The 13,169-nt window shown below is 40.5% G+C and overlaps 1 pseudogene; it reads left to right on the top strand.

The window, feature by feature from the left end:
* The first annotated feature begins 363 nt into the window (after nt 1-363).
* Nucleotides 364-13,169, top strand: part of LOC118237722 — an 83,489-nt pseudogene continuing 70,683 nt past the window's right edge.

The following is a 13,169-nucleotide window of genomic DNA, read 5'->3' as shown; positions in this document are numbered from 1 at the left end:
GTATACAGACACAAAAGTAATTGAGTCATCTGTTATAGTGTATTCATGCAGTAGTATGTACATGTATAGTTTACAGGCATGAACATGTATATAAAATGTAAGAATTTGCATGTTGACCCTCATGGAGACATCTGTTTCTTACTGCTCCAGTGCTTGCTTCCCTTGCTGGCTCATCTCTTTTCTGCTCAAATACCAATGCCTTAGGTTTGTGACACTGCGCCTAGGAAGCTTTTTGTAAGAGGAAGGGTGAAAAGCCAGGATGTGGAGGGGAGCAATAGTTATCCAGGCAGGCAGTGGTCAGGACAAGCTAAAGGCCTTGGCTGCACCACTTCTAGTTATCCTGAGCATCACTAGTTCCCTGGCATGACACACACTCGTCCTGACATCTTTTCCAGCTTAGAGATTGAGTCAGGCGATTCACACTCAGGGCCTCAACTGCTTTTGTGTACTGAGTCAATTCCCTGGAAGTTGTCTCGGTACTCTGTTGTGACAGGATCCCTGATTCGGCGTCCATTCCCGACCCTCTGTGGGGTCATCCATCCCGATTTCGTGTGTCGCGTGACACTGAGCCTTCATTGTTGGCTGCTTCCCGTGCGCTCCCGTGAGGTCTCCTTCAGGCCTCGGTCACTGCTTCCCTCTCTTCGCTCTCTTCAGCAGCTTTCGGCCACCGGGACCAAGAAACGAAGTAGGCACTGTCCACACACAGACTCGCTCCAGGAGATCAATTCACTGCAGTCAGACTTCCGCTTCGGCGCCTCGCGTGAAGTCATGGAGCCGCGCTGGCCCCTGGTGGACATGAGCCTTGGGTTTGGCTCTGCGGCCGAGGGAGGGGCGAGCGAGGCAGCCTCGCCTGTGGAGGGCGGAGCCTGTTTTTCGAGGTCTCTTCAGTAGGTTTCGCCCCCTGGCGGCCACAGTTGGGTTTCCGGTTAGGATACAGGAATACAGGTGGCGAGCTGTCCTGGAGAGGACACCAGGGAGACTGGGACCAGGGAGGCCCGAATGCGCCTGATATAGCAGAGGCAATGGCTGCAGTGAGGGTTTAGGAGTCCTTTGGTGTTTTGTTTTCCCTTCAATTTTCCGTGACAGGGTTTCCACTGTTTAACAGCCCTGCCTGACCTGGAAGTCACTCTGTAGACCAAGTGGCCTCAAACTCAGGGATCATCCTGCCTCTGCCTCTGCCTCCTGCGTGCGGGGATTAAAGGCATCTGCCACAACCCTCCATTATTTATTTATTTTTATTTATTTGTTTTTTTAAGCAAGGGACTCATGCCCTCGGCTGTCCTAGAATTCATTCACAATATTACTAGTCACATTGTGTAATGATGACAAGGATTTACTTCTGTTTCAGCTGCTAAGTACTTTTATCACCTCGTTTAAGGGTCTCTTTCCTATGAGTAAAAAGGGAGAGCAGCTTTAGCTGGCTTTGGCCTCAGAACACTTGCTTTTTAAATGTATTTTTCCCCTCTGTAGACCAAGTCTCCCTGAGTAACCCAGACAATTGCTATGTAGCCTAGGCTGAATTCAGAAATGTAATATTCCCGTCTTAGCTTCCGGTGCATTAGAAGTTACAGGCCTCCCTTACTGCATCCAACCCAGGAAGCATCATTGAGTCCGGGAGCATTGGTTTTTGTCAGTAAGATAAAAGACGAAAGTGAATCTTGGCTATAGATGTGAGATCCTAAGGCCCAGGCTGCTCAGGTTGCCTGGATTCTGTCCAGACACTGCCCTGAATTTCTGATGATTGTTATATCTAACTTGGATGGTTGGTGAGAGAAAGCAGTGGCGTTTTTTTTGTTTGTTTGTTTGTTTTGTTTTGTTCTGTTTTGTTTTTAATAGTGAGCACTATGCAGCGTTTTAAAGGGAAAAAGAATTCTCAGAAAAACTTGGGCAAATACATAGGCTTTGTAGATCTGTGGGTGATATTTTTGTGCCATTTTGATCTTAAGCAATACAGGACATGGTAAGGCAAGAAGGATTTGGAGTTTGGGGACAGCCTGATAACACCAGGGTGGTTACTAAACATGTTTCATTTACAACAGCCTGCAACTATTTTAGCATCTATCAGAGTGTGTTGGAGAAAGTGCCCTGGGGGACTCACAACCTGTGAACTCAATAATGTACACATGATGTGTTGTTTGAGATAGAATCTTCCTATATAGGTCTGGCTGTCTGGGAATTGGCTATGTACATCTATTGGCCATAAACTCACAGAGATTCCCCCTGCTTCTATCTCAAGAGTTCTGGGATTAAACCATTTTAAAAGATTTTTGACAAAAATTGTATATATTCATGATATTTAAAATGACACTTTGAAAGTTATATATTGTAAAATGGTGAAATCAGGCTAATTAAGTCAATAACCTCATATAATATTTTGTGGTGAAACACTTAAAATTTTAGTGATTTTTTTTCAAGTATATAATATTACTATAGTTACTATGTCACACATTGGATTATTATATATGAACAGTTGGTTTTCTTTAGAAAGTTAATTAATGTTTGGTGCTTAGGATCAACCAAGGACCTAACTCATGCTCTGTACCACTGAGGTATTCCTCCCTCACAATTGTGAACTTAGATAAGTATAAGACAACAGTGGACTAGGGGTGTATCTCAGTGACTGAACAATTGTACATTGAGGCTCTGAGTTTTGTTCTCAGAGCTTCAGAGATTGGTGATTGTGGGTAGGCAAGAGAAAATATGGTAGTCATTTTATGGGTTGTAGATTCAAGAGCAGCATGATTTCTGTGGTTATAGTGACACAGGCAAAGGCCAACCTCTTTCAGGTTATTAGCATTCTCTCTTTTTAAAAGAATTATTTTTTTATTTTTTAAATGTTTTTTTTTTCTGATTTTCTGAGACAGGTTTCTCTGTGTAACAACCTTAGCTGTCCTGGAATTCACTTTGTGGATCAGACATGTCTCAACCTCACAGAGATCATCCTGCCAGTCTCCCCATTCCTGGGATAACAGTTGTATGCTACAATGTCTGGCTCTATTTTTTAATTTTTTAATTAGAAAATTATTTTACATGTCAATCCCAGGTCCCTCTCCCTCCCTTCCTCTCCTGTCCCCCCAACTAACACCCTACCTATCCCATACCCTTTCTGCTCCCCAGGGAGGATAAGGCCTTCCATAGGCGTTCTTCAAAGTCTGTCATTCTTTGGGATGAGGCCTAGGCCAGCCCACTTGTGTCTAGGCTCAGGGAGTATCCCTCCATGTGGGATGGGCTCCTAAAATCCATTCCTATGGTAGTCATAAGTATGGATTCCAAGGTCTCCTCACTGACACCCACATTCAGGGGGTCTGGATCAGTCCCATGCTAGTTTCCCAGCTATCCCTCTGGGGACCAAGAGTTTTCCCTTGTTAAGGTCAGCTGTTTCTGTGGGTTTCATCAGCCTTGTGTAGACCACTTTGCTCATCAGTCCTCCTCCTCTGAATCTGGATTTCAGTTTAGTTCAAGGTTTAGCTGTGGGTGCCTGCTTCTACTACCACCAGCTGCTGGCTGAAGTCTATATGATGGCATATGAATTAGTCATCAATCTCATTATCAGGAGAGGGCATTAAAGGTAGCCTCACCTCTGTTGCTTAGATTGTTAGTTGGTGTCATCTCTGTAGCTCTCCAGACAGTTCCCTAGTACCTGACTTCTCTTTGCACTTATAATGTCTCACTCTATTATATTATCTTTTATCTTGCTCTCTTCTGTTCTTCCCCCAACTCAAACTCCCTGTACCATAATATCTTCCTCACCCTTTTTTTTCTCCCCTTCTCATTCTCCTAGTTCCCCTACCTTCACCCATCCTCCCAATTTGCTCAGCAGATCTTTTCCCTTTCCTGGGGGCCATGTATGTCTCTCTTAGGGTCCTCCTTGTTTACCAGCATCTCTGGCAGCCTGGGTTGCAGGCTGGCAATCCTTTACTCTATGTCTAATATCCACATATGAGTGAGTACATATAATGCCTGTCTTTTTGTGACTGGGTTACCTTGCTCAGAATGGTTTCTTCTAGTTCCATCCATTAGCCTGTGAATTTAAAGATTTAAACGCTTTTTTTCCCCACTGCGTAGTACTCCATTGTGTAAATGTATCACATTTTCTCTATCTATTCTTCAGTTGAGGGGCATATAGGTTTTTTCCAGGTTCTGGCTACTACAACTAATGCTGCTATGAACATAGTTGAATACATGTCCTCGTTGTAGAAATGTGCTTCTTTTGGCTAAATGCCTAAGAGAGGAATTGCTGGATCTTGTGGTAGACTGATTGCTATTTTTCCTGAGGAATCGCCATACAGATTTCCAGAGTGGCTGTTTGTGTTGGCACACCCACTAGCAGTGGAGGAGTGTTCCCATTTCTCCACAAACTCTCCAGCATAAACTGTCATTGGTGTTTTTGATTTTAGCCATTATGACAGGTGTAAGATGGTATCTCAGAGTTGTTTTGATTTGTATTTCCCTGATGGCTAAGGATTTTGAACACTTTCTTGTGTGTCTTTCACCCATTTTAGATTTCTCTATTGAGAATTGTCTATTAAGTTCTGTACCTCAGTTTTTAAACGTTTTATTTATTTATTGTGTATACAACATTCTGCCTCCAAGTGTGCCTGCAGGCCAGAAGAGGGCACCAGATCTATTTACAGATGGTTGTCAGCCACCATGTGCTTGCTGGGATTGAACTCAGGACCTCTGGAAGAGCAGGCAGTGCTCTTAACCTCTGAACCATCTCTCCAGCTCCCCTGTACCCCACTTTTTAATTGGATTATTTGATGTTTTGGAGATTAGCTTCTTGAGTTATTTGTAAATTTTGGAGATCAGCCCTATGTCGGATGTGGGGTTGGTGAATATCTTTTCCCAGTCTGTGGGCTGCCGTTTTGTCTTGTTGACAGTGACCTTTGCCTTAGAGAAGCTTCTCAGTTTCAGGAGGTCCCATTTATTAATTTTGGATCTCAGTGTCTGTGCTACTGGTATTATGTTCAGGAATCCGTCTCCTGTACCAATTTGTTCAAGGGTATTTCCTACTTTCTCTTCTAATAAGTTCAGTGTAGCTGTGGTTATGTTGAGGACTTTGAGCCATTTGGACTTGTTTTGTACATGGAGATAGACAAGGATAAGTCTGCAGTCTCTTACATGCCAGCATCCAGTTATGCCAGCACCATTTATTAAAGATGCTTTCTTTATTCCATCGAATAAATTTAGCTTCTTTTAAAAAATCTATTGTTTGTAGGTGTGTGGGTTAATATCAGGCTTTTCAACTGTATTCCATTGGTCTACCTGTCTATTTTTGTGCCAATAACAAGCTGTTTTCAGGACTATAGCTCTGTAATAGAGGTTGAAGTCAGGGATGGTGATGCCTCTGAAAGTTCCTTTATTGTACAGGGTTGTTTTGGCTATCCTGGGTCTTTTGTTTTTCCATATAAAGTTGAGAATTGCTCTTTCAAGTTCTGTGAAGAATTGTGTTGGGATTTTGATGGGGATTGTGTTGAATCTCTAGATTGCTTTTGGCAAGATTCCCATTTTTAGTATGTTGATCCTACCTATCCAAGAACATGGGAGAACTTTCCATTTTTTGGTATCTTCTTTAATTTCTTTGTTTAGAGACAAAAACATTCTTACAGTACAGATCTTTCACTTATTTGGTTAGCATTACCTCAAGGAATTTTATATTGTTTGTGGCGATTGTAAAGGGTGCTGTTTCTCTGATTTATTTCTTCACGAATGGATCCTCTGAATACAGTAGTGCTACAATTTTTTTGAGTTAATCTTGTATCCTGCCACGTTGCTGAAGGTGTTTTTCAGCTGTAGGAGTTCCCAGGTAGAGTTTTTCAGTTCACTTATGTAGACTATCATATCATCTGGAAACAGTGAAAGCTTGACTTCTTCCTCTCCAATTTGTATCTCCTTGATCTACTTTTGTTGTCTTATTGCTCTAGCTAGAACTTCAAGGACAATATTGAAGAGATATGGAGAGAGTGGGCAGCTTTGTCTTGTTCCTGATTTTAGAAGAATAGCTTGGAGTTTCTCTCCACTTAATTTGATGTTGGCTGTTGGCTTACTGTATATTGTTTTTATTATGTTCAGGTATGTTCTTGTTATTCCTGATCTCTCCAGGTCATATATCATGAACAGACGTTGGATTTGTCAAAGGCTTTTTTTAGAATCTAGTGAGATGATCATGTGGTATTTCATCTTCAGTTGGTTTATATAGTGGATTACATTGATAGATTTTTGAATGTTGAACCAACCCTGCATCCCATGGATGAAGCCTACTTGATCATGGTGGATGATTTTTTTTAAATGTTCTTGGTTTAGGTTTGCTAGTATTTTATTCAGTATTTTTGCATCTATGTTCATGGGGGATATTGTTCTGTAGTTCACTTTCTTAGTTGTGTCTTTGTGTGGCTTGGGTACCAAGGTAATTGTAGCCTTGTAAAAAGAGTTTGGCAATGAACAGTCTGCTTCTATTGTGTGAAACAATTTGAAGAGTATTGGTATTAGCTCTTATTAGCTCTTTCTGGTGGAATTCTGCACTGAAGCCATCTGTCCATGGCCTTTTATTGGTTGGGAGATATTTGATGACTTCTTCTGTTTACTTAAAGGTTATAGGGCTGTTTAAGTTGGCTATCTCGTTTGATTCAATTTTGTGTGATATCTGTCCAAAAAAATTGTACATTTCCTTTAAATTTTTGAACTTTGTGGAGTACAGGTTTTCAAAGTATGACCTCAAGATTCTCTGGATTTCCTAAGTGTCCTCCTTTTCATATCTGATTTTGTTAATTAGCATGCTCTCTCTGTTTCTCTGCCTTTTGGTTAGTTTGGATAAAGTTTTGTCTATCTTGTTGATTTTCTGGAAGAACCAACTCTTTGTTACATTGATTCTTTCAATTGTTTTCGTTGTTTCAACTTTATTGATTTCTGCCCTCAATTTGATTATTTCCTGTTGTCTACTTCTCTGGGGTGAATTTGCTCTCATTTGTTTCAGAGCTTTAAGCTGTGATGTCAAGTCTCTGGTATGATTATTCTCTAGTTTTTTCATGTGAGCACTTAGAGCTATGAACTTTCCTCTTAGTACTGCTTCCAAAGTGTCCCAGAAGTTTGGGTATGTTGTGTCTTTATTTTCATTGAATTCTAGAAAGTATTTACCTTCTTTCTTTATTTCTTCCTTTACCCAGGAATGGTGCAATTGCATGTTGTTCAATTTCCATGAGTTGGTAGGTTTTCTGCAATTTGTGTTTTTTTTTTTGAATTCTAACTTTAAAGCATGGTGGTCTGATAATACACAGGGGGTTATTCCATTTTTTGTACCTGTTGAGGTTTGCTATGTCGCTGAGTATGTGGTCAATTTTTGAGAGGGTTCCATGCGATGCTGTAAAGAAGGTATATTCTTTTGTGTATGTATGGAAAATTGTATAGATGTCTGTTAATCCCAGTTGGGTCATAACTTCTGTTAGTTCCTTTGTCTCTTTGTTAAGTTTCTGTCTGGTAGTCCTGTCCAGTGGTGTGAGTGGGGTATTGAAGTCTCCCAGTATAACTGTGTGAGGTCCTGTTTGTGATTTGAGTTTTAATAATGTTTCTTTTACGAATGTTGGTGCCTTTGTATTTGGGGCATAGATGTTTAGAATTGAGACTTCTTCCTGATGGAGTTTTCCTATGATGAATATGAAATGACCTTCTTCATCTCTTTTGATTGATTTTAGGTTGAAGTCGAACTTGCTAGATAATAGGGTAGCTAGCCCAGCTCGTTTCTTGGGTCCATTTGATTGGAATATCTTATCCCAACCCTTTACTCTGAGGTAATGTCTGTTTTGAAGTTGATGGGTGTTTCTTGTATGCAGTAGAAGGAAGTATTCTGTCTCTGTATCCACTCTGTTAGACTGTGTCTTTTGATGGGTGAGTTAAGACCATAATATTGAGGGAAATTAAGGATCATTAAGGGATTATTCTTGTTTGTTTTTTATTTGGTGTTGGTAGTGGTATTGTACGTGGATTTACCCTGCTTTTTCTTTTGGGTTTTGGTAAAGTGGGATTATCTATTGCCTATGTTTTTTTTTTTTTTGTGTGTGTGTGTGTATTTTAAATTTCCTTAGGTTGTAGTTATCCTTCCAGTACTTTCTGTAGGGCTGGATTAGTGGTTATACATCGTTTAAATATGGTTTTGCCATTGAATGTCTTATTTTCTCCATTTATAGTGACTGAAATCTTTGCTGGGTATAGTATTCCGGGCTGGCATCTGTATTCTCTTAGAGTTGGTAGAATATCTATCCAGGTCCTTCTGGCTTTCAGAGTTTTCATTCAGAACTCCCGTCTACTTCTGATAGGTTTGCCTTTATATGTTACTTGGCCTTTTTCCTTTGATGCTATTAATATTCGTTGTTTATTCTGTATGTTTTGTGTTTTAATTATTATGTGATGATGGGACTTTCTTTTGTGGTCCACTCTATTTGGTGTTCTGTAAGCTTCTTGTACTTTCATTGGCATGTCCTTCTTTGGTTTGGGAAAGTTTTCTTCTATGATTTTGTTGAATATGGTTTCTGCAACTTTGAGTTGGGATTCTTCTTCTATACCTGTTATCCTTAGGTTTGGTCTTTCCATGTTGTCCCATATTTCCTGGATATTTTGTGTTTAGGATTTGTTGGAATTAAGACTTTTTTTGCTTGCTGAATTGATTTCCTCTAGTTTATCTTCAGTGTCTGAGATTTTGCCTTCCTTCTCTTCTATTCTGTTTGTTATTCTTGCCTCTGTGGTTCCTGATTGTTTACACAGCTTTTCCACTTCCAACATTCCCTCAGTTTATGTTTTCTTTATTGTCTCTATTTCAGTTTTCAGGTCCTGATCTGTTTCCTTCACCTGTTTAATAGTATTTTCAGGAATTGCTGGTGTAGAGTCCCTCGACTCTGGGGGTGTCATACTGGTTTTCCTGTTGTTGGATGTGTTCTTATATTGTCATCTTCCCATATCTTCTTCCAGTGGGTACAGGTGGTGTCTCTTCCATTCCTAGTGTGTATGGGTCCAGGGTTCTCTTCTGGTGGGTGCATTTGACTCCAATACTCTGATGGGTCTCAAGGTGGGTGTAGGCAGGTCTGAATTACTAGGTCTCCAGGTGGGTGAGAGCGGGACTAAGGCACAGCTGTCAGCAGACTCTGGGTTGCTTGGTCCTCAGGGGCCGATTAAATCTGCCTCTGCACTGTTTGGGGGCTGGAATAGCCCAGCAATCTCAGCAGATTCAGGGTCACTTCGTTCTTAGGGGCCTATTCAATCTGCCTGTAGACCCCAGGGGTGGGATTTCCCAGAGTGGACAGGAAGAAGTTGGGCTCAAGGTAGGGGCAGAAGCAGCTCACCTCTGCACTGTCTGGGGGGGGCAAATCTGGCTCTATTATTTTAGTGTTATAAGTGCATGTAAGTATGTGCACTGTATGTGTGGCTGGTTCCTGATGAAGCCAGAAGAGGGGGCCAGATTATTTGGAACTGGACTTGCACAGATGGTTGTAAGCCAGGAAACTAAACACTTTATCGACCGCATTCAGCTCCTTCTCTTACCTCTCCATGGGAGCTACAGTTACACCTGTGTCCCTGAGGTTCCCTGGATCCATTGGCTTGCTTCCTCCATCCCCCAAGGAACTTCTATTGTCCTGCCAAATCTCTGAGCCCTCCTGGCCTACCACAGTATCTCTTATCTTCTGTCTGCTGTTCTCCAGCTGCTGCTCTAGGTTCTATCCTGAAGTTTCCTCCCCTCTTCCCCTTGAAGCTATCAGATCTGTCTCTTCCTTAAGCCTTCTCAGGCCTCTTCTCCCCCAGAAAGAGCTCCTATACCAAGTGACCACATTCTCTGCCATCAGCTCCCTCCTAAAAGTCATTCAGCTTCTCCAAGCCTTTCTAGATCCTATTCTCCTTTTCAGATCCTTCTTTAACCAAAGAAATTAACCAATTTAACCAATAGAAATTCCCTCCTGAGGAATTTTGTTTTATGTCCTCCTTTTCTCCTCATTGGACAAGAAATTGCTTGTCCTCAGTATAGACCAATAACCACAGATTGGCATGCCTGGTTTTCAAATTCTCTCATACAGTAACAACTTCATATGACTGCACAGTAAATGCTATCTCAGGGTTTCTGAGTTCAGTGGGTCTGGTGAAGACATGTGTAGCAAAATATAGCTTCAAACTGAACAAAAGACACATAGTTAAAAATCTACAATATGTAGTCTTCATTTGTTACAACATTTAAACTCTTGTTTAAAATTTTACTGTTTATATAACTTGGATAAAATGCGTGTTTTAAAATAGATCTACTAAGACAGTGCCATTTAAGGCTAAAGAAGCAACAGCAAGTCTCCAAAATATTTGGATGGATTTTTTTATATGATGGTAAATTCCTGAGGTTTTAAAGAGATACTTAGGTTAACAACAACTGACCTAAAGTATATGTAACTATCTTGTGTTTACTATCTTCAACACCAGGCTTCTAAATTTAAAAAAAACAAACAATATATATTTGATAAATAAGTTTTATATATTCCTTGGGTCTAATCACGTTAGCAGTAAATGACTTAAAGATAATTTTCTAGCCTCTTTGTCTTTTCTCAACTTTAGCTATTAGAATAACCTGAGTTATACAAGAAACTGTGATATTATGTAATGGTGCACTATAAAAATGATCAGAAGGGTTTCCTCTCTATCTATGGATTGTATTTATGATTTAGTGCTTTATTTTGATGGCAGGGGGACTTTAATTAAATCTTCAACTCAAATTTTTAAGTCTCAAGTGTTTTAAGGATAAGGCTTAAAATTTTAACCTTATGAAAGTTACTAACTTGTAAAATATTATGAAATATATTTTAATGACAAACCTTATTCAGCTTCCTGTATAAGTCTTCAAGTTTAAAGTTTAAAAATGGTAACTGAAAAGGAACGTTGATTGCTGATTTTGGGAATTGAACCCTTTAACACAAAAGTTGTCAGTGTGAAAATTACAGTTCTGAAATAAGAAAAATCAGATTTACCGTCAAGCAGATATCCCCCCAAGTCTGCTTCCTCTTTCTGCTCTCCATCTTTCTTCCTTTTCTCTCTTCTTTCCCTTTCTCTGCCTCCTCTCTCCTCTCCTTTTCATTACCTCTCTCCTGCTTTCTGTCTTTTTTTCTTCTCCCCTCCTCTCCTGTCTCTTCTCTTGTCTGCACACTTTGTTCTCTCTTAGAGAACATATGGAACTATTTTTCCTGTTCTTGTTCATCACTGTCGCTGTTGTCTTCCTGTGAGATCTTGTCTTACTTTTCATAGTCCTAATTGCCCTCCATCCTCTCTTTCTTATCATCCTCTTTCTCTTCTCCTCCTCCTTCCACTCCCCTTTCTTACCCCTTTATACGTATCTCCATCTATGTCTATAACTCTCTGGATCCCTTTATTGAATATTGACCTAATGATGCAAAAGAACAGTAGAAATGAGAAGGAAGATGAATCAAGCAAAAGTTGGATCTTTTCAGGCCAACCATTTTTAGTAAGTAGAGGGGTGTTGTTCTAAAACCAAAAACCACTTGTCCCTGAAGGATAACATCCAAAATAGAAAAATTATTAGAAAAGTGTGCAGGATGATTTCATTGCTTTCCCAACACTAGATCTGCTGAAGAAGTCAGACTAAAATGACACTGCAAATCATAAGAGATGACAATCATATGCAGTGTGTGGTGTGGACTTTCTTTAACCTCTTGCTCTTGTGGTCATTTCTTCGTGGTTTGTCTTAGAAACCCAGCAGTGGTATCAGCAACCTTTTAAGAGCAGCTGGGTTAATTGGAATGTGAACCTTAGAGGGAGGCTTTTACAGCATTCAGTTAAGACCCTCTGGATATTACTTAGTTTTAAAAGTGTTCTGAGCCATAGAAGCTGAATCCTACATACTCACTCTTTATAATTGTGTGAACACACCGCTGCAGTTGATTTTGGCAGCATCTTCTGGTAGCAACCATGTGTAAGTTAGTTCACAGTCAATAGGAAGCTTACCTGGGTTGGATGTGTTTGAGAAGCCAAAAGAACCCAAGAGGTCCCAGAGAACCTCAGGCCTGATCCACAAAGGAAGACAGAACCACAGAGTTTCAACAACTGGCTCCCAACGTGATGCACCAAGTCATGCTAGGACAAACCTCCTGTGTGCTAGGTGGAGAAGGAGGAGGGAATGATCTCTTTTGTCCTTCTGATCCATAAAGGTCCAAGGACGCTGAACTTTGAACAATTACTTCTTGATGGTCCCTCACTGAGGACAAGATCCTTTATTCTCCCATGTCGAGTTATACCTGATATCTAAATAGTAAGTTTTGTTCTTCTGTTTCTTACCTACTTCTGCTTCCCTCCTTCCAAAAGGTCACTCTGATTCCATCTTCACCAAAAGTTCCCAGGACTTCTTCAAACATCAGTTCAACAGTCTCTAGGTCTTCAGCTCCCTGCCTTCAATCCTGCCACTGGGACCTGTGTGATTTCTCCCTATGTGAAGAGGAGCCCCATCTGGCCTTATTTTGTGGTACTGTATCTACTACTGTTGCATTGTCTTATGCCTCTTCCCTACCCTCTATCAGTGGCTCACCGGGTATAAACACACCTCAGACAATTGAATGACAGAGTGGGATGAGCATTGTAGATATTAAGGGAAGCAAGCCAGATGTAAAAGTCAAACATCTAACCACTGCATTTCATGTCACAAGCAGTTCTGAAATATTGATAGCATGGAGGGAGGCACACTCAGGAAATGAACTCTAATGAAATCAAGGAAGAGATGGTTATAACAAAAGGGGGATGAATCTCAGAAAAGGGAAGTTGCAAAACTGGACCTGGATCTTGCAAGGTTCCTGTTTCCTTCTCTAAATGGTGTATGCACATAGATGTTTCCTCAAGGAACATTAAACTACACTGTTCATGGATGTATACTTATAAATAAGCTATGTTTTAAAATATAAAGCATTTATAAAAGGAAAGGAAGTAAAAAAATGGTTAAAATCAACAAAACAAAACCAACTGGATGAAACCTTGATCAAACCATTTCTCAGTTCCTGTACATTTGAAGACTCTGTTGACCCAGTTCTGCAAAGAGTGGCCTCATCATTCTCCTTCCCCTGGGATTGACAGCCTAGACGTAAGTCTAAATATGGCTGTCCTGTGAGACTCTGCAATAGCCATAAATTCATCACACATTTTTTTTG

This window comes from Cricetulus griseus, unplaced genomic scaffold (assembly GCF_003668045.3).
Source record: "Cricetulus griseus strain 17A/GY unplaced genomic scaffold, alternate assembly CriGri-PICRH-1.0 unplaced_scaffold_8, whole genome shotgun sequence".
Classification (NCBI taxonomy): Eukaryota; Metazoa; Chordata; class Mammalia; order Rodentia; family Cricetidae; genus Cricetulus; species Cricetulus griseus.
This window is presented reverse-complemented; position numbering and strand designations above follow the sequence as displayed.